General features: G+C 39.3%; 2 pseudogenes across 2 annotated transcripts; one reads left to right on the top strand and one right to left on the bottom strand.

The window, feature by feature from the left end:
• The first annotated feature begins 792 nt into the window (after nucleotides 1-792).
• On the top strand, nucleotides 793-2,978 carry LOC111295558 (galactinol synthase 2-like; annotated as a pseudogene). Its single transcript, XR_016327307.1, has 3 exons — nucleotides 793-1,557; nucleotides 2,003-2,311; nucleotides 2,396-2,978. The product of XR_016327307.1 is annotated as a galactinol synthase 2-like (transcript).
• Nucleotides 2,979-9,737: 6,759 nt separating this feature from the next.
• LOC111293738 (ADP-ribosylation factor 2-B-like) lies at nucleotides 9,738-13,527 on the bottom strand (annotated as a pseudogene). Its single transcript, XR_016327202.1, has 8 exons — nucleotides 12,284-13,527; nucleotides 12,128-12,198; nucleotides 10,668-10,874; nucleotides 10,529-10,593; nucleotides 10,434-10,480; nucleotides 10,261-10,372; nucleotides 10,059-10,140; nucleotides 9,738-9,980 (listed from the first exon to the last, which is right to left on the bottom strand). The product of XR_016327202.1 is annotated as an ADP-ribosylation factor 2-B-like (transcript).
• Nucleotides 13,528-18,447: the final 4,920 nt, after the last annotated feature.

Here is an 18,447-nt window from a genome sequence, read left to right as displayed (position 1 = left end):
TTTATTAATACAAGCTAAGTAGTATTAAAATATATTTGTATATTATATGTTATTTTATAAAAAAGTTATAATTACAAAAAATATTATAATGAATTATTTTTTCATTATTTATTCAAATAATGGTTATTAAAATTTTTTTTCATTTCTTTTATTAATTTTAACTATTCAAATAAAAGATATATGTACCTTTTTTTAAAAAAAAAAATTTTTTCTTTTTTTTATTTATATGTATCCAAACATAACATAAATCAAAGGAAGCTTCATAATAAAAACCAAATTTGATACATTAACATATATAATTTAATGCTCTATAATAACTTTTATTGAAAAAAATGATCATTAGATAATTGTTGTAAATACTTATACATGTTTGATCTCTATGAGCATAATTTTCTATATATGCAAAAAATTCTTTTAATCTTCAAATTACAATTTTTATATATTTTTTTAAATAGATGGTTTTAATTAGATATTGGGTAATGGTTTTTGTTGATTGATATTGTGGCATATATAATATATACTATAGAATAATGTAGTAATATTAATTGTTTTTTTGGTAATAAAATCTAGCCAGGCTTGGATATGTAACAACACGTCTAAAACCATAGTAAAGAAAGTGTTTATTAAAGAATTGACAGCCGGGGGAGGGGGGGGGGTGTGTTCCTGATTCATGGCCACCAAAAAAGGGCAAACACAAATTATCTCAACATATAATAAATTAGGTGTTTACGTGCACCGTCCATTTCCACAAATTAATCTCTCACTAAGTGCTGCTGCTATATTAAAATATTTCTCAAACACATTGGACACCGATAGATACCTACACCCAAACATACAACGCCATTTGTACTTGAAAAGCATGCCCATAGGGTCAAATTAAGGTTGGTAGTCATTAGTCGGGCCTCACAAACTCACATTTGCAACAGAAAGAGAATCTTTTTAATTTTTATAATATCATAAAATATTTCTTTTTCCCTTTTCAGTACCGTAAACCAAATCCATTTCCGATATAAACCCCCCTTCCCCACCTCAATCAAGCCACAATCCAAGTTTCTCTTACATACCACACAAGTACTTCTCCCTCATTTCAAAATCCTTTCTAATACACAACTCATTTTCCTCCCATCCAAACACTAAGTCATACCCCTTTACCATATCAGCAAACCAACTTTTTCTCACACTTGTGTTCAAACCTTTTACAAGAATTTCAAACATGGCTCCTAATATCACCAGTGCCAAAGCTGCCACTGTCACTGCCAAGGCTACAGCTCTGGCCAAGCCTCCAACCCCTCCCAAAAGGGCTTATGTTACGTTCTTGGCTGGGAACGGGGACTACGTCATGGGCGTGGTGGGGTTAGCCAAGGGACTGAGGAAGGTAAAGAGCAAGTACCCACTGGTGGTGCGGTTTTGCAGGACGTCCCGGAAGATCACAGGAAGATTCTGGTGGATCAGGGGTGCATAATCAAGGAGATCGAGCCTGTGTATCCACCTGAGAACCAGACCCAGTATGCCATGGCCTACTATGTCATCAATTATTCCAAGCTAAGTATCTGGGAGGTATGTTTTTGCATGTGGAAGTTTTACACGTAACTTTCTCTCGGGGGGATGTGCTACGTGCTAAGATTCTTTTGTTAAGGTTATTTTTGGGATTTTAGTTTAAAACACGGTTTAGTTGGGTTTAAAATGTTTTGGATTTTCCGAGAACATGACAAATATTTCCTTGTTTTCATACGATGTTTCAATTTCCAAAACTATTATGGGAAAAAGGTTTTCCGGTTTCCCCTTTTTCGTTTGGCCAATTGGTTAACCAAAGCAAGTCTAATTACCTGGTTGGCTATACATGCCTAATTATCTATATGCTTTCTCTGGTTAATTAAGAGTTCTTCCTATCCTTATATTATATTTTGGCATAAATCAAAATTTAGGCAATTAAGATGGGATTACTAAAAGTAAACAAGATGTAATTTTTTTACTTATATATATAAACACTTCAAAATTGCAGTTTGTGGAGTATTCCAAGATGATATACTTGGACGGAGATATCCAAGTGTTTGATAACATAGACCACTTGTTTGACATGGAAGATGGTTACTTCTACGCTGTGATGGATTGCTTCTGTGAGAAAACCTGGAGCCACACCCCACAGTACAAAATTGGGTGCCCTGATAAGGTCCAGCGGCCTTCTCGGCTGGATCCTAAACCTCCTCTTTACTTCAACGCTGGAATGTTTGTACATCAACCCAGCCTTTCTGTCTATGAGGACCTCTTGAGTACTCTCAAAGTTACCCCTACCACTCCTTTAGCTGAGCAGGTAAGAACTAATTTGTTATTTGATGCTAATTAGTTTTCTTGTTCTCAATGCTGATTCTAATGTCTTGTGTTATATTTTCCGCAGGATTATCTGAACATGTTCTTTAGGAACATTTACAGGCCCATCCCTCCAATTTATAACCTGGTCATGGCCGTGTTATAGCGCCACCCAGAGAACATTGAGCTAGAAAAAGCCAAGGTTGTTCACTACTGTGCTGTTGGCTCCCAACCGTGGAGGTGTACCGGCAAAGAAGAGAACATGGAGAGGGAAGATATTAAGACGCTTGTGACAAAATGGTGGGACATTTACAATGATGAGTCGCTTGACTACAAAAATGTTGTTCTGGTGAAACAGAAGGTGATGAGTATGAGCAAACAGGGTTGCAGCCATTTTTGGCAGCGTTGTCAGAGGCTGGATGGCTAAGCTTTCTCTCAACAAACAATAGACTGTGCAACATTTGAATGAACGTTTTCACCTAAGTCAGCTTTCACTAGTTCAATATCTGAACAAATAACCATAAGCTATGGTTAATCTCAAGCATTCACAATAAGACACAATATATCAAGATCAATATCAAACACACACAAGCAAGCACATTCACATCAAGGTAACATCGGGACATTCAATCGGGGTGAATTTCATTATAATTGAGAATCATACATCAGGACTTCTCACTATCACCAAAGCCAAGGGGTAGCCCTTGGTGGATGGCCTAGGCCCGCATAACAACCGGTGAGACAGCCCAACAATACGCTGTCGGCTCACCTCCCCTAAAGAGCCTTAGAGATTTTAAAGTTATGCTACCAGTAACCATTACAATGTTTGAAATTGGGACACTTTTCTTAGCATAAGAGATCTACCCAGCCATGGCCTTATACATGGGTGGCTCATGACAACCTAAGCCCTGGTCATGGCCCTATACAAGGTTGGCTCATGACATCCTCCCTCACCTATTCTATCGACGTCCTCGTCGACTTGCTGGCTTGGAATTCTTCAATCTTCCTCTTGAATCTCTGGAGGTCATGTTCTCTTTCCTAGCTGGTTTCTTCTAGTCCTAATTCTTCCCATTTCACTAGGTATTTCCGAACCAGTCTTCGAGATATCTTAGTTTTTCTGTCGACTAAGATCTCTTCGACTCGACGTTCTGAGGGTGGCTTCATGGTGATGGCGACTCTGGTTGGCTCCCTTCGACTAGCATCTGTAGGATCTATATGAAAAGGTTTCAAGTTGCTCACATGAAATACTGGGTGCACCTTCATCCACATTGGTGGGTCGATTTTGTAAGAAGCATTTCCCACATTGAAAAGTATCTTCACTGGACCCTCATATTTACGTACCAGTCTACTATCTCTCTTTCTCAAGAATCTGATTTGTTCAGGGACTAGTCGAACAAGAACCAAATCACCAACTTGGAATTGTTGAGCCCTGCGATCTTTGTCTGCCTATTTTTTCATCTGCTTTGATGCTCTCTCCAAGTAAGCTTGTGTAATCTCCGTGTTTTGTTTCCACTCCTTGTCAATGTTGAAGGCTCTCGAATTCTTTCCTCCATATTATTTCAAGGAAGTGTGGGGTAGCCTTGGTGATTGTCCGGTGATCACCTCAAATGGGCTCTTGTTGGTGGAAGAGTTTTTGTTGGAATTAAAATAGAGTTGAGCAACGTCCAATAACGAGGGCCAGTCCTTCTGATTGGCTTAAACAAAGTACCTCAAGTATTCCTCTAGTAACCCGTTGAACCGTTTCGTTTGACCGTCGATTTGAGGGTGGTAGCTTGAGGAGATGTTGAGTTGGGACCCCAATATCTTGAAAAGTTCCCTCCAGAAAGACCCTGTGAATCTCGGATCTCAATCGCTAACAATGTTTTGAGAGAGGCCCTAATATTTGACCACATGTTTGAATAATAGTCGAGCTGTGTCTTCCACTGTACAATACTTGTGAACGGGAATGAATGTGGAGTACTTAGAGAATCGGTCAATTACCACCAAAATTGCTTCAAGATCACCAACCTTGGGTAGGCTTAAAATCAAGAGAGATGCTTTCCCATGGTCGACGGGTATCGATAGTGGTTCGAGCATGCCTGCGGGTTTTTTCTTTTCAATTTTGTCTTGTTGGCAGATGAGGTAAGTCTTTGTATAGTCCATCACATCTTGTCGTATGTGAGGTCAATAATATCCTTATTTCAATAACGTCAAAGTGCGTTGCCAACCTGGATGTCCAGCCCATGGTGTGTCATGACATTCTCTCATCAGCATCTGTCTCAGACTTTCCGCTCTCGGCACAAACAATCGAGGCCCCTTTGTTCACAAGACCTCATTTTTTTGCCAAAAGTACTTAGACTTTCCTTCTTTCACTAGCTTCAGGATGGCAAAGCTTACGAGTCCTTCCCTAAATGATCCTCAATCAACTTGCGAATGTCTGTCGAGGCTCTGCTAGCCGCCATTGGGGCAGTTCTTCTAAGGGCCGCTAAATCTGTTCACCTGCTCAATGCATCGGTCACTTGATTTGTCTTTCCAGCGGTGTGCTCAAAATAAAAGTCAAACTCTGCTAAGAATTCTTGTCATCTAGCTTGTTTCCCTGTAAGCCTTGGTTGGGTGAAAAAATGCTAACGGTCACATTGTCTATCTTCATGACAAAGTGTGAGCCTAATAAGTAATGTCATCAAGCCCTCAAGCAGTGAATTACTGCCAAGAGCTCTTTTTTCTGGGCCGTATAATTCCTCTCAGCTTCGCTTAGCTTTCTACTTTCAAATGCTATCGGGTGATGTTGTTGCAAAAGCACTCCTCCAATAGCAAAATCAGATGCATCCGTCTGAACTTCGAAAGACTTTTCAATATCATGGAGAGTTAAGATAGGATCTTTCATAATAGCATTCTTCAATCTCTCAAAGGCCTCATAGCACTCATTCGTCCAACACCATTTATGCTCCTTCTTCAATAGCTCTATGAGGGCCATGGTCTTGCGAGAGTACCCTTTCATAAACTTTCTATAATATTTAGCTAGTCTAAAAAATGAGCGGAGTTCACTAACATTCTTCGGTGTTGTCCACTTCTTGATGGCCCTAACTTTTTTCATGTCCATTCGAATGTGGCCACGTTCAATAATGTGATCGAAAAAATGGATTTGAGTTTGAGCAAATGCACACTTCTCTCTTTTCACGTATAGCTGGTGGTCCTGTAACCTTCGAAGCATCTGGCGTAGGTGTTCTTGATGTTCTTCCAAAGTGGAGCTATATACCATTATGTCATCTAAATAGATGAATACAAATTTATCTAGGTAGTCATGGAATACCTGATTCATCAATGTACAAAATGTGGCAGGACCATTGGTCAGTCCAAAGGGTATAACAAGAAATTTAAATGCACCATACAATGTTACACAAGTGGTATTTGGCTCATCTCCCTCAATAATTCTAACCTGATGGTAGCCAGATCTCAGGTCTAATTTAAAGAAGTACTTGGCCCGGCTTAATTGATCAAACAAATCTGCTATAAGAGGGATGGGATATTTATTTCTTACGGTGACTTTGTTCAGGGCCCTGTAGTCAACACATAATCTTAGGCTTCTATCATGCTTCTTTTGAAATAGCACTGAACCCAGCTTGTAGAAGCTCATCTAACTGTTTCCTTAGTTCTACCAACTCTGGTGGGGCCATGCGATAAGGGGCTTTGGCAAAGGGTTTCGCTCCTAGGAGGAGCTCAATTTCATGGTCCATTGCTCGTCGAGGGGGCAGAACCTTAGGCAACATCTCTGGCATCACCCCTTCAAATTCTTCCAACACTTTTTTCATGCCATTGGGTATCGGTTTCACTCCTGACCCTTCTTTGTAGATCGACATGGCCACAAAGGAGGGTTCCCCTCTCTTTACCCTTTTCTTAAACTGTAAAGCTGAAATCATTTTTTTCCCACTTTTTGGTAAGATATTGGTCGGTACCACACATGGGTGTTCCCTTAAGAATAACAAACAGCTAGCGGCGGGGATAGGGATCACCTGAGCCAACATCATGAAGTTTAGTTCTAGGACGACATCAAAGTCATCCATTGAGGAAACTGTAAAGTCTACTTTCTCTTTTCATGGCCCTAATTTAGTTGTCACACTCTTTGAGCTCCCACTGATCGCAAAGGTGAATTGACCACCTTCATTCATCCATAATCTTTGCTAACCTGGAGACCATACCTTTTTACTTCTTCTGGTGTGATGAAAGTATCAGTTGCTCTCGTATCTACCATGGCCTTGGTGACCTTTTCATTGATCATTAGGTTCACATACATTAAGCCTCTACTATGCTCTTTCTTTATTGTGTTCAGTTGGGTGTGAAGGGCATTGAGAAACCTTATTAATCCCATTATGGCTGACTCCTCTTCAACTTTTTCAACTTCTTCAATGTTCTCTGGCATTTTTACGGACTTTTGAGATGAGGCTTTTAAGGCATTAAAGGTTCCTCTGTGTGAGCATTCGACCACTCGATGCAGCCCCTTGCAAAGAAAGTAAGCTAGCGGTTGCCTAGGCTTGAAAATCACTGCGCTGTTTGTCTTTGGTTGGGTGCTATCTCGACCAAAAGACCTTCTGTCTAATCCCCCACTAAAGGGTCGGTCCAGCCTAGTCATCTTTCCCCCACTCCCAAAGTTAAAGCTACTGCCAGCTGATGAAGGATTTTTTCATTTTGAAGAGCCATCATTATAATCGTGGAGACGTTCAGCTGCAGCCATGGCCATGGCCATGTCTTGCACTTTCTATCTTTGTAGTTCTGTCCTGACCCAAAGCTTGAGGCCCTTAAGAAAATAAAACATCTTGTCCTTTTCAGACATATCTCGAATATCCAACATCAGGGTAGAAAAGCTCCTTACAAACTCTCGTACTATTCCTATTTGCATCAATTCTCAAAGTCTCTTTCGAGCTATATACTCCACATTCTCAGGGAAAAATTGGTTTTTCAGTTCTTGTTTCAAGTCCGTCCAAGTCTTAATCGGACACTCGTCATTGACAAACTTGGAGCGCCACCATAGCTTAGCATCCCCTGTGAGGTACATCGACGTCATTGCTACCTTGTCTTCCTCTGAATCTATGTGTATAGCTCGAAAGTACTGCTCCATGTCAAATAAGAAATTTTCAAGTTCCTTAGCATCCTTTGTCCCCTCATAGCATCGAGGCTTCGACACCTTGGGCTTTTTTTTTCTTTCTATCGAGCTCGAACCCGATCTAGCCACAGTCATTTGTAAGATGCTCACCTGTGCTCTGAGCTCCGTGAATTTTTTTTGGAAAATATTCAAGGCATCTCTAGCTTCCTCGCTCACGTTGTGGAGAGTATCAGACAACTCCCGTTGGGTTATCTCAATCTCTCTCACTCGATCTTTAGTTGCCATATGAGTTTTCATTACGGCCACCGTGGGCTCAAGTTCCTCAATTCTCTGTTGATGATTGGGTCCACCCCTTGTGGTCATCTCATCCATTTTTCTAACACTTCTTAACCTTGCTCTGATACCATGTGTCACGGGTTAAGCTTTCTCTCAACAAACAGTAGACCGTGCGGCACTTGAATGGATGCTCCCACCCAAGTCAGCCTTCACTAGTTCAATATCTGAACAAATAACCATAAGCCATGGTTAGTCCCAAGCATTCACAATAAGACACAATATATCGAGATCAATCTCAAACACACACAAGCAAGCACATTCACATCGAAAAAAAAAAAAACACATCGAGGCAACATCGAGATATTCAATCGGGGTGAATTTTATTATAATCGAGAATCATACATCGAGACTTCTCACTATCATCAGAGCCAAAGGGGCAGCCCTTGATGGATGGCCTAAGCCCGCATAGCAATCGGTGAGATAACCTAATATTATGCTACCGGCTCATCCCCTAAAAGAACCTTAGAGATTTTAGAGCTATGATACCAATAAATATTACAATGTTTGAAATGGAGACACTTTTTCTAACACAAAAGATCTATTCGACCATAATTTTATACATGGATGACTCATGATAACCTAAATTTTGATCATAATCCTATATAAAGTTGGCTCATGATACTGGAGTTGTTCACTATATTAGCGCCCCATCCGCTGCATAAAGTTTGTGGCCTTTGGTGGCGACATGAAAGTACTATACACCTAAGTAAGTTGTGTAGGAGTGTAAATGTGTTTTTAATTTGTGTTTTTCTTAGTAGTTGTTTATCTGTCCTTCCTTTTTTAAAATGGACAGATTTTATCAGGAACCTAAAGACTATTGTCCTTATGGTTGCTTTCTTTGGTTTTGAATATTTCTAGTTCTGTTGGTACACTTTTTGAATTTTATATAAATGAATATTACTATACTTCTTTATGGTATATATATATTTTTAATTTTATTGTGTACTCAAAGAAATTTACAAAAAATATCATAAGTTAATCAGAAGTTCCTCACTACGTACGTGCTAGTTCAGCTGTCCTCCCTAAGCTGTCGCTAATATCTATCAACCTGATAATTGAACAAGCTGCTAGCAATAGCAAAAGTTTGATAGAATTAATTCCATGACAACACCGACTCCATATTGAAGAAGGCTTTCTACAATTGTGTGGAATTCTATTAATTGATGGAAGACAATTTGGATAAAGCTTGCTATCATTGGGAGAGGGGAGATTACAGGAATACCAGTGAATTAATCCAATCCAAAAAACAAGCTGAAGATTGTGCATCTGCGCTTCCAATAAACTTAAAAGAGGATTGATATATACTCTTACCGGGATTATGGTATCAAAATGTGAGACTTCAATAAGTGTCGACCAATTTATTGGAAGAAGAAAAGCATAGAAAATTTACATCAATAATGAAAATAATGCTGCGACATTTTGTCACCTTAAGTCCCATCATGTAGTTACAAACAGCTCTGATAGAGCTTAGATAAGAAATATATATATATATATATATATATTGTTGTCTGACAGTAGAATCCCAAAGAAAGCGTTAGCAAGAGCAAAAGGTCTTAACCAGCAGGATGAATTTGATGCAAATGGACTACCATCGAAAATGGGCAAAGATTAGTTGCATGATGGGCGTTGGGAGTATAAGATGAGCAATCTTGGTGGGCTTTGTACACTGCTACGGTATATAAACCCAACAAAGAAAAGGAAAAGGAGTTTGGATTAAAGGGCAACGCCCACTTGCTTTTCAAGACTGAATGCAGCTTTAGGTTAAGTAGATAATAAGTTCAGTATCTGATGCGCTTTTTATTTTGAAGCAAGTGCTTGAATAAAGCATAATCACCTTTATCCAAACAAAAATTTCCCTTACTCAGATCCCCTGGTAAACTAGCAAATGAAAAGGCGGTTTAGAGAACAGTTAAAATGAAATTACTTGGCCAAAAATAAATTTAAAAAAAAAATCCCTCTTCCCGCTCCCCCAACTCTGAGCTTTATTGAGCTAACAAGAATCAACCAATGATCATAATTTGGAAAGAACCGGGAACAAATAATTATCAAATTGGACTGACAGTCAACAATTGTTAAAATTCAGAACAAAGATTTCAATCTACAAGGCAGGCAAAATGCCTACATTAAAAATATCTAATACATTTCTTGCAAAAGTTACAAGGAAAAGAAAAACCCAATAACATAAAATAGCATCAAAAAATTCAAATTCGAGAAAGATTTGCAGCCTGAGATATCACTGAAATTCAACCAACCCTCAACCCTAGGAAAAACAGAAAGAAAGAAAGAAATTAGAAAAGAATAATATCCACAATGGATGCAAATGTCAGTCTCCACTTACCTTGTTAGCTATGTTGTTTGAGAGCCAGTCTAGTCCCTCGTACAGCCCTTCACCGGAGGTGGCACATGTGCTCTGGATATACCTGTGACAGACACAAGAATAACCACATTCTTTCAGAAAGATATTTTGTATCTACAAAACACACAAAGGCCCTAATAATTTGTAGATAAACGAACAGGAGAAAAGTTCAATAATAAACTACCAATGGCGCTGACGGAGGGAATGAAGACCAAGCTTATCAGTGATCTCAGCAGCATTCATAGCATTTGGTAGATCTTGCTTGTTTGCAAATACAAGCAGCACAGCATCCTCAGCTCATCCTACACATATGAGAAGCAACAAAATATTTGAAAAAGTAATTAGACATGCATAAACAGGTAATGTAGACCACAGCCCTCACAATTCTCTTCCTTCTCTCATTACTGAAAATTTCAACACATTAGAGATAATACAACCAATAAAGGCAGTGCCAAACACAAATTTGGGGTGGGCCCTTAAAAGGTATAAGGTAATCAAAAGCGGACAAAGTTGGAATCTATCCAAATTTCAAACAACATGCTGCTAAGTGCCAAATGCCATTCAGCAACATGCCATAAAGTAGATTGGTACCTCATTTAGCATACGGTGAAGCTCATCCCTGGCCTCAACCACAAGGTCACGATCATTGCTATCAACAACAAAGATTAGCCCCTGGGTATTTTGGAAGTAGTGCCTCCACAAAGGTCGAATCTATAAGTGCCCATAAAGGCTACCAAAACATGACATGCTATCAAACTCCGGATTAACCCTTAATTTGAATAGAGGTAAAGGCAAGTACTATAAAAAAGCAACCAGCAATTTGTACAAAACATCACCATTACTTTATTACAAAGAAGACATAATATTGGTCGCACCTATACATTTAAAAAATAAAATAAAAACTGTAAGACAAATTTGAATTTGCATTGCATCACAATTGGCAAAATTCAGCACAACTATCAGCACCATAGTCCACATATCAGGTAATTCAAAAGAAAAAAAATTTCCTAAATACTATTGTAACTGCTTGTAGGTTAAAAAATGAATACAGATAATTAATATACAAAAAAAAAAAATACATAAATGTTGTGTTTATATATGCCACAATGCAGATAGCCTTCCTCCAATAGTCAAAGGAAAAACTTGAAAGACAAGGTAGCACTGTTAAATATAGCTTATGATTATGTTATGTGCTAATGGGGAACATCTAGTTAGCACAAGACCGTCCATAAGCACTCAAATTCATCACCTGTTACTATAATACAAAAGGTAAACCTAAAACCATTGATATTTCAATGAGGATAAGACTTCAGCTAACATTTAGCCTATGACATTGATTAAATGGAAAATCCACGGAGATCACTTACAACATCATTCATGAGAAAAAAATTCAAAGCATTGCGTTAATATACTTAATAGATTAAGATATGGTAAGGTTGTGTTATGTGTTGTTATAGGAGTATTCAATAAGAGCAAGATCTTTAGTAAGCACACAAATGATCACTAAACAAACCTGCTAGGAAAACATATATATATATATATATATATATATATAAGCCCGTGATGTTTGCCACAAACTGAATAACCTTCCTCAATTAGCGAAGAAGAAAACTGAAAATATAAGGTGACAGCAGTACATGTAGCTTATGAATATGTTATGTGATGATGGATGACAATCAAATCAGCACAGGACTGTCCATAAGCACGCTTGATAGCAAGGAAAACAACATACAGCAAGAGGACAACTTATGTGTCAGCCACAGCACGGATAGCTTCCCCTCGTACAACCAAAGGAAAAACTTGAAAGACAAGATGGCTTAGTAGATGTAGCTTATGATTATGTTATACGCTGATGATGGCATATGTCATCAGCATAAGACCGTCGATAAGCACATGCAACAGTTGTACCAGAAACTGCGATTTTACAATTGAATAATATGGCAAAATTATAACGTTTCCATCAAGGAGTAAGGCCCAGGAAAACAATATAATGGTAAAATTCTAAATATTTAAGGTTTGTTCCACAAATTTTCAAGTTCCTGTTGTACTACCTTGTCCTGACCACCAACATCCCAAACAGTGAAGCTAATGTTCTTATATTCCACAGCCTCCACATTAAACCCTGCGGGTGAGGTATCAATAAGCATCAGGATTGATGATCAAATTATTGAAATATTACAAAAAAATTAACAAAGAAAGAGCCATACCAGTAGTGGGAATGGTAGTGACAATCTCTCCGAGCTTGAGCTTATATAAGATGGTAGTCTTACCAGCAGCATCAAGACCCACCATAAGAATTCGCATCTCTTTTTTGGCAAACAGCCGACTGAAAAACTTAGCAAAAGAAAGCCCCGTCCTTTTATCTCGGCTTAGACCCAGGAAGCAAGATAACGGTGAATCCCAATCTACTCTTCCAATTAATACCAAGAAAAAAGGAACAAAAACCATTTGACATATATATAGTCACATATAACATAACTACATAAGACAGCCCCCATTTTTCGATGTAGGCCATTGCCCAAAATGGAAGAGATGAATAACATTAGGAACAATTTCTTTTAAGAAAAGCTTGTAAAAAGCAATAGCAATCTAAACAACTAGATCTACATCAGCTATGTGCACATCAATGATATTGCAGTAAAACAATATAAATAATCAATATGAAAGATAAGACTAGTAGTATATTTCCAAGTGAAAATACAAGCAGATGTAATAAAACCCAGATCCAGATCTAGATCTGGGACCAAATAGCTAAAGACCCATCGGCCTAAATCAACGCAATAAAAGGTTTTTATTTATACAAAGAAATCTAAACAAAAGCAAAGAACATAAGAAGTGAGGACTAAGGATTAGAGGCAGAAGAGTAAGGCAATAGAGAGATTTGAAATGTCCATGGTGAGAAATTTAGCGAATTGGATGGCTACTCAGGAAGAAGTAAGAAGGGATTGAAAGACAACAATGTTAAAACTTTGCTGGGGGCACAGCAAAGCAAAGCCAAGCTTATCCTTCTATTACGCAATCGGTGCGGAGATTTCACATGAAGGGGCCTTTTCAATCCGTTAGGTTTTCTTTCTTTAACGTTGCCAGCACTTAGATGTTACATCCTAACGCTTTCGCTTCTGCCATGTGATCCTTGCCACGTTAGCAACGTTTCTGGTGATTTAATTTACAAGTTTTGGTTGATTAAGACAAAACAAAATATGAGTAGGATTTCCAATCTCCGAGATTAAATATCAATAGTATCACAATTCAAAGCACTCACCGTGACCTCCAACCACACACCCGCAACCTTGTTTGGTTTCCTTTCGCCTCAAGATCATGCAGCCGCTGTCCCAACTTCACCTATCTCTTCTTCGCCTTTCATCTGTTTAATCTCCCACAGAACAGCATACAGTCCAACTATCAGAACTGACCCAATAACACTGAATCAACCGCATCATTATTACGATTAATCACGTCCTTTTTACATAAACTGGATATATAAAGAACAAATAACTTTATGGAAGGGTATACTTGTATACGCACGTACGTTCCAACATATAATTAGTTTCTCTTGAAGCTGCATGTGTCACACCTTGGGCAAGTGCATTAGGCGTACAGGCCCGAACACCAGGGTTAAGGCTCAAGCACCAAGGACATTTGTCGGGTTTTGCGCACTAAGCCTTGAATAAGAGTCCAAACTGCTAACACAACATGCAAGTATGTCTGCACAGCCAGGGCCAGGCCTACAAAGTGCTCGCATTACACTTGGGAAGGCCCAGGGTAGTAGGAGCGATCCAGGATCTTTCAAAAACAATTAAGATCGATAAGAGCCTTTAACAAGATTTGGTTGACCTTAAAAATTAGGAAAAGCTTTTTGTATTAATATATAATCTTTGTAATCTTTAATTTTTAAGAGATATTATAATCTCATTATTTTAGGAGCTAGCCATAAATAGAGTTAGGAGCCTCAACTATAAATAAAGAGTCGTCTCACCCTTTTTTGGACATCATCAGACACTTTGCTTCAATAATATACAGTGCATATTCCAACAATTCTCTTGCTTTCTCAAACTTTCGCATTTTGCCCTTCCAGTTATTCTAATGCTTACACGCTTGTGTTTTAGGCTGACTTAGGCAAAAATGAGGTGATTTCAAGCTTAAGGCTGTACAAATTATGAGTCTTAGGTCGAAGCTCGTGATAGTTAGTTATCAAAGCAGATTTAGTTTAGGTTCTGCTTGTGTTTGTGTGCAGGTTAGATCGCAGTCGAGGAGATGGCATCCCATAGCGATGTTGCTAGCCAACAAACAGAGACCTAGGAGCAAGACCGCGGAATGGGTGACAAGGCCAGTTCGAGAGACATTCGGTCTACTATGGACAGGAGACTATCCAAGATGAAGGTGACCATGGGCGATGTGAAAGAGAAACTTGACGATGTAGAGACTCATGTTGAAGCACTAGACTCCATGGAAGAGGAGCTTAAGGATGAGTTGCAAGTTGCTCTCAATGAAGGCCTCGACATGATCACCCAGAGGAATAAAGTCTTAGAAGCCAAGATGAAAACCATGCGAAATGGGATGGAGGCCATATGCAGAGAGACAGAAGAGCTTAGGGGTGAGCTCGCTGCTTACAAGATTGCCATTGGGAATGGTATGTTTCCTGGAATGTCTAAGACCCGTGTGGAGATTCCCAAGCCCAAAGAGTTCAAGAAGACAAGGGCGGCCAAGGAAATAGACAACTATTTATAGGGATAGAGTAGTACTTTCAGGTTACAGGCATACAAGATGATGCTACCAAGGTAATTACCACTTCAAGGTATTATGATAGAGGCACATGTGTGATGGTGTGACGTGCAGAGGCACCATGATTGGAACCTGAAAGGAGTTCAAGGAACAGTTTTACTAGGAGTACGCCAATGATAAGGTGTGAGCAAAGTTACACAGGCTTAGCCAGCAAGGGGATGTAAGGGAGAACATCTAGAAATTCTCTGAATTGATGCTTTAGATCTCGAATTTGAATGAGATAGAAGGTTTATTTTCTTTCATGGATGGGTTGAAGTATGAGCTATAATGGAGGAAAGTTCATGACTTGGCTAAAGCCATGACTACTGCTGAGTCCTTGGTGAAGTTCAAATCATAGAACAAGTTCGAGTCTTTCAAGCTCAACGAAAAGTACAAAGACAAGAGGGATTGAAAAAGGCAGTCCAAGAGAAAAAATCATGATCGACAATCCAATAATGAGGATCGAGACTGTTCAAACAAAGATGACGAGAGAAAACCACCAGCAAAGAAGTGAAGGGCAAAAGAAGACCGTGAGCAGATCTCATACTACCTATGTGGTGAGGGATACATAGCGCGCAATTACCCAAAGAGGGGTAAACTAGCTGATGTAGATAAAAAGTCGGATGAAGAGCCAGAGACAGAAGTAACAAAGCTTGGGTTATTGGTGCTCAATGCTGTCTAGAGTAAGGGGAGCCATAAGCTAAAGAGCTTGATGTTTACGGATCTGATGGTTGCGAGCAGGAAAATAAATGCACTAATGGACACAGGTGCCTCACATTTGTTTATTTCAAATGATGAAGCCTAGAAACTCAGACTAAAAATGTAAAAAGGGATTGGTACCATCAAAATGGTGAACTCTAAAGAGGTTCCAACCACTGGAGTAACACGGGGAGTGGAGTTACAACTTGAAGACTGAAAGGGCAAGGAAATCATTGAGGTAATACCCTTGGATGATTATGAGTTTGTGATTAGGTTAGATTTTTTGTTCGGATTAATGCCCTTCTCGTGCCTTTTATCAATTGTATATGCATTCTGGATGCACGGTGCTAATGCTTTATACCATTGAGGCGCGAGTCTGAGATTGGGTCCAAGGTGCTATCGGTCATTCAATTTGCCAATGAGGTGAACATGGATGAAGACACCTTCTTGGTAGCCCTAAAGTATGAAGAATGATGAAGAAGGAGATTAACATCCATTTGAAGGTACCAAACGTGCTAAAAGCCTTTAACAATGTAATGCCCACCAAGCTACCATGCAAGTTGTCACCTAAGAGAGAGGTAGACCACATGATCAAACTGGTGTCCTAGGCCAAGCCACTAGTTAGGGCCCTTACCAAATGTCTCTCTTAGAGTTGAAAGAGTTGAGTAAGTAGCTCGTGGAGCTAATTGATGTAGGGTACATTAGGCCATCCAAGGCCCTATACGGTGCATCGATATTGTTCCAACACAAGCATGATGGGTCGTTGTAATTATGTATATATTATCGAACATTGAATAAGCTGACTGTAAAGAACAAGTATCCTATCCCACTCATTGCGAACTTGTTCAATCAACTTGGAAGAACAAGGTGGTTTTTTAAACTGGATTTGAGGTCAAGTTACTATCAGGTCAGGATCGCAGAGGAAGATGAGCCTAAACAGCATGTGTCACCCACTATGGTTTGTATGAGTTATTAGTTATACCATTTGGACTCACCAATGCTTCATCCACATTTGTACTATAATGAATAAGGTGCTTCAATTGTTCTTTGATCGTTTTATTATGTTTTATCTTAATGATATTGTGATGTATAACCAGACATTAAAAGACTATATGGATCACTTGAGACAAGTGTTTGAGGTGTTACAACAGAACAAATTGTATGTCAAGAGGGAGAAGTGCTCATTTACCTAGCAAAAGATCTTATTTTTAGGCCACATAGTAGAAGGTGGTAGGATACAGATGAAAAAAGATAAAGTGCATGCCATTATAGAGTGGGAACTGCTAGCCAAGGTCATGGAATTGAGGTCATTCTTTGGGCTGGTTAACTACTACAGGCACTTCATCAAAGGCCATTCAACCATAGCCACGCCATTGATTGATTTGCTAAAAGAAAAAGAGTATGAGAGTAAAGTGTAGGGTGTTAGGAAGCCTTTGATCGGTTGAAACAGACTGTGATCGAGAAGCTAGTCTTGGCCTTGCCAGACCATGTCAAGCCATATAAAGTGCATACGGATGCATCAGACAACGCAATATAAGGTGTGTTGATGCAGAAGGGTCATCAAGTTACATTTGAAGACCAAAAGCTTAATAAGATTGAGCGTAGGTACACGATCCAAGAGAAGGAGATGATAGTAATGGTGCACTACTTTTTATCTATTGGGTTCTAGGTTTGTGGTCAAGATGGACAATGTGACGACTAACTACTTTCAAATGCAAAAGAAGTTATCCCCCAAGCAGGCGAGATGGTAAGATTTTCTTGTAAAATTTGATTACAGGTTGGAATACAAAGCTGGGCAAGCAAACCTAGTGGCTGACGTATTGAGCAAGAAGACAAGCCTAACTGTCATTAGCCAACTAGAGGGTTCTTTGGTGCTGCACATCAAGAAAGGGCACGCATACAATCCTATAGCCACAGCTCTCATCAAGCATGCCAAACAAGGTAAGACTAGATGATTTTGGGTGTAGGATGATTTATTACTTACCAAAGGTAACAGGTTGTTTATGTCGCAGCATGGAAAGCTCTGCAGAGAAGTCATGCACGAGTGCCATGATTTGAAATAGGCTGGACACCCAAGGGTGAGCCACACCTTGGTTTTGCTAGAGGACTAGTACTACTGACCAACATGAAGAAAGATATGGAGACCTATGTGAAGACTTATTTTGTGTGTCAATAGGACAAGGTGGAGTTTAAACCACTAAACGGTCTCTTGAAGCCATTGTTGTGCCAGAGAGACCATGAGAGAGCGTCACTCTGGACTTTATAGTCAATCTTCCCAAGACAGAGGGGCTTAGAAGCATCATAGTAGTGATGGATAGGTTTTTAAGTATAAGATTTTCATTCTAACAACCAAAAAGTGCCTAGCTGATGAGACAGCTCGATTATTCTTGAAAAACATGGTGAAGTACTAGAAAGTGTCGAAGACCATTATCAGTGATCAGGACAGACATTTTATGGGTAAATTCTAGACTGAGTTGTTCAAGCTGTTGAGGTCAGACTTAAACTTTTTCACCAGCATGCATCTATAGATCGACGAGTAGACTGAATGAGTGAATGGACTGTTTGAAGTTTACTTCAAGCATTATGTGAGTGCCGAGTAAAAAGACTGACCAAAGTTGTTAGATGTTACCCAATTTTCCTACAACTTACAGAGGAGTAAAGTAACGAACCAGAGTCCATTTGAGATTATGACAGGTCAGCGATCGCTAACACCAATTCGATTGCTGCAGGTTATGTAGGGCCTAATCCAACAACGTACAAGTTTGTCGAGGCTTGGTAGGAACAAGCTGACTTGGCCAAAGTTTTTCTTTACAAAGTCGCAAAGAGGTCGAAGAAGTGGGTAGACCAGAAGAGGTGGGATGTGTAGTTCCAAGTAAAAGACTTAGTGTTGGTGAAGCTGCATCCCATTGTG

This window comes from Durio zibethinus, chromosome 14 (genome assembly GCF_047325235.1).
Source record: "Durio zibethinus cultivar Kanyao isolate XHJ-2024 chromosome 14, ASM4732523v1, whole genome shotgun sequence".
Taxonomy (NCBI): Eukaryota; Viridiplantae; Streptophyta; class Magnoliopsida; order Malvales; family Malvaceae; genus Durio; species Durio zibethinus.
Note: the sequence above shows the minus strand (reverse complement) of the source record. Positions and strands in the feature narration are given on the sequence as shown.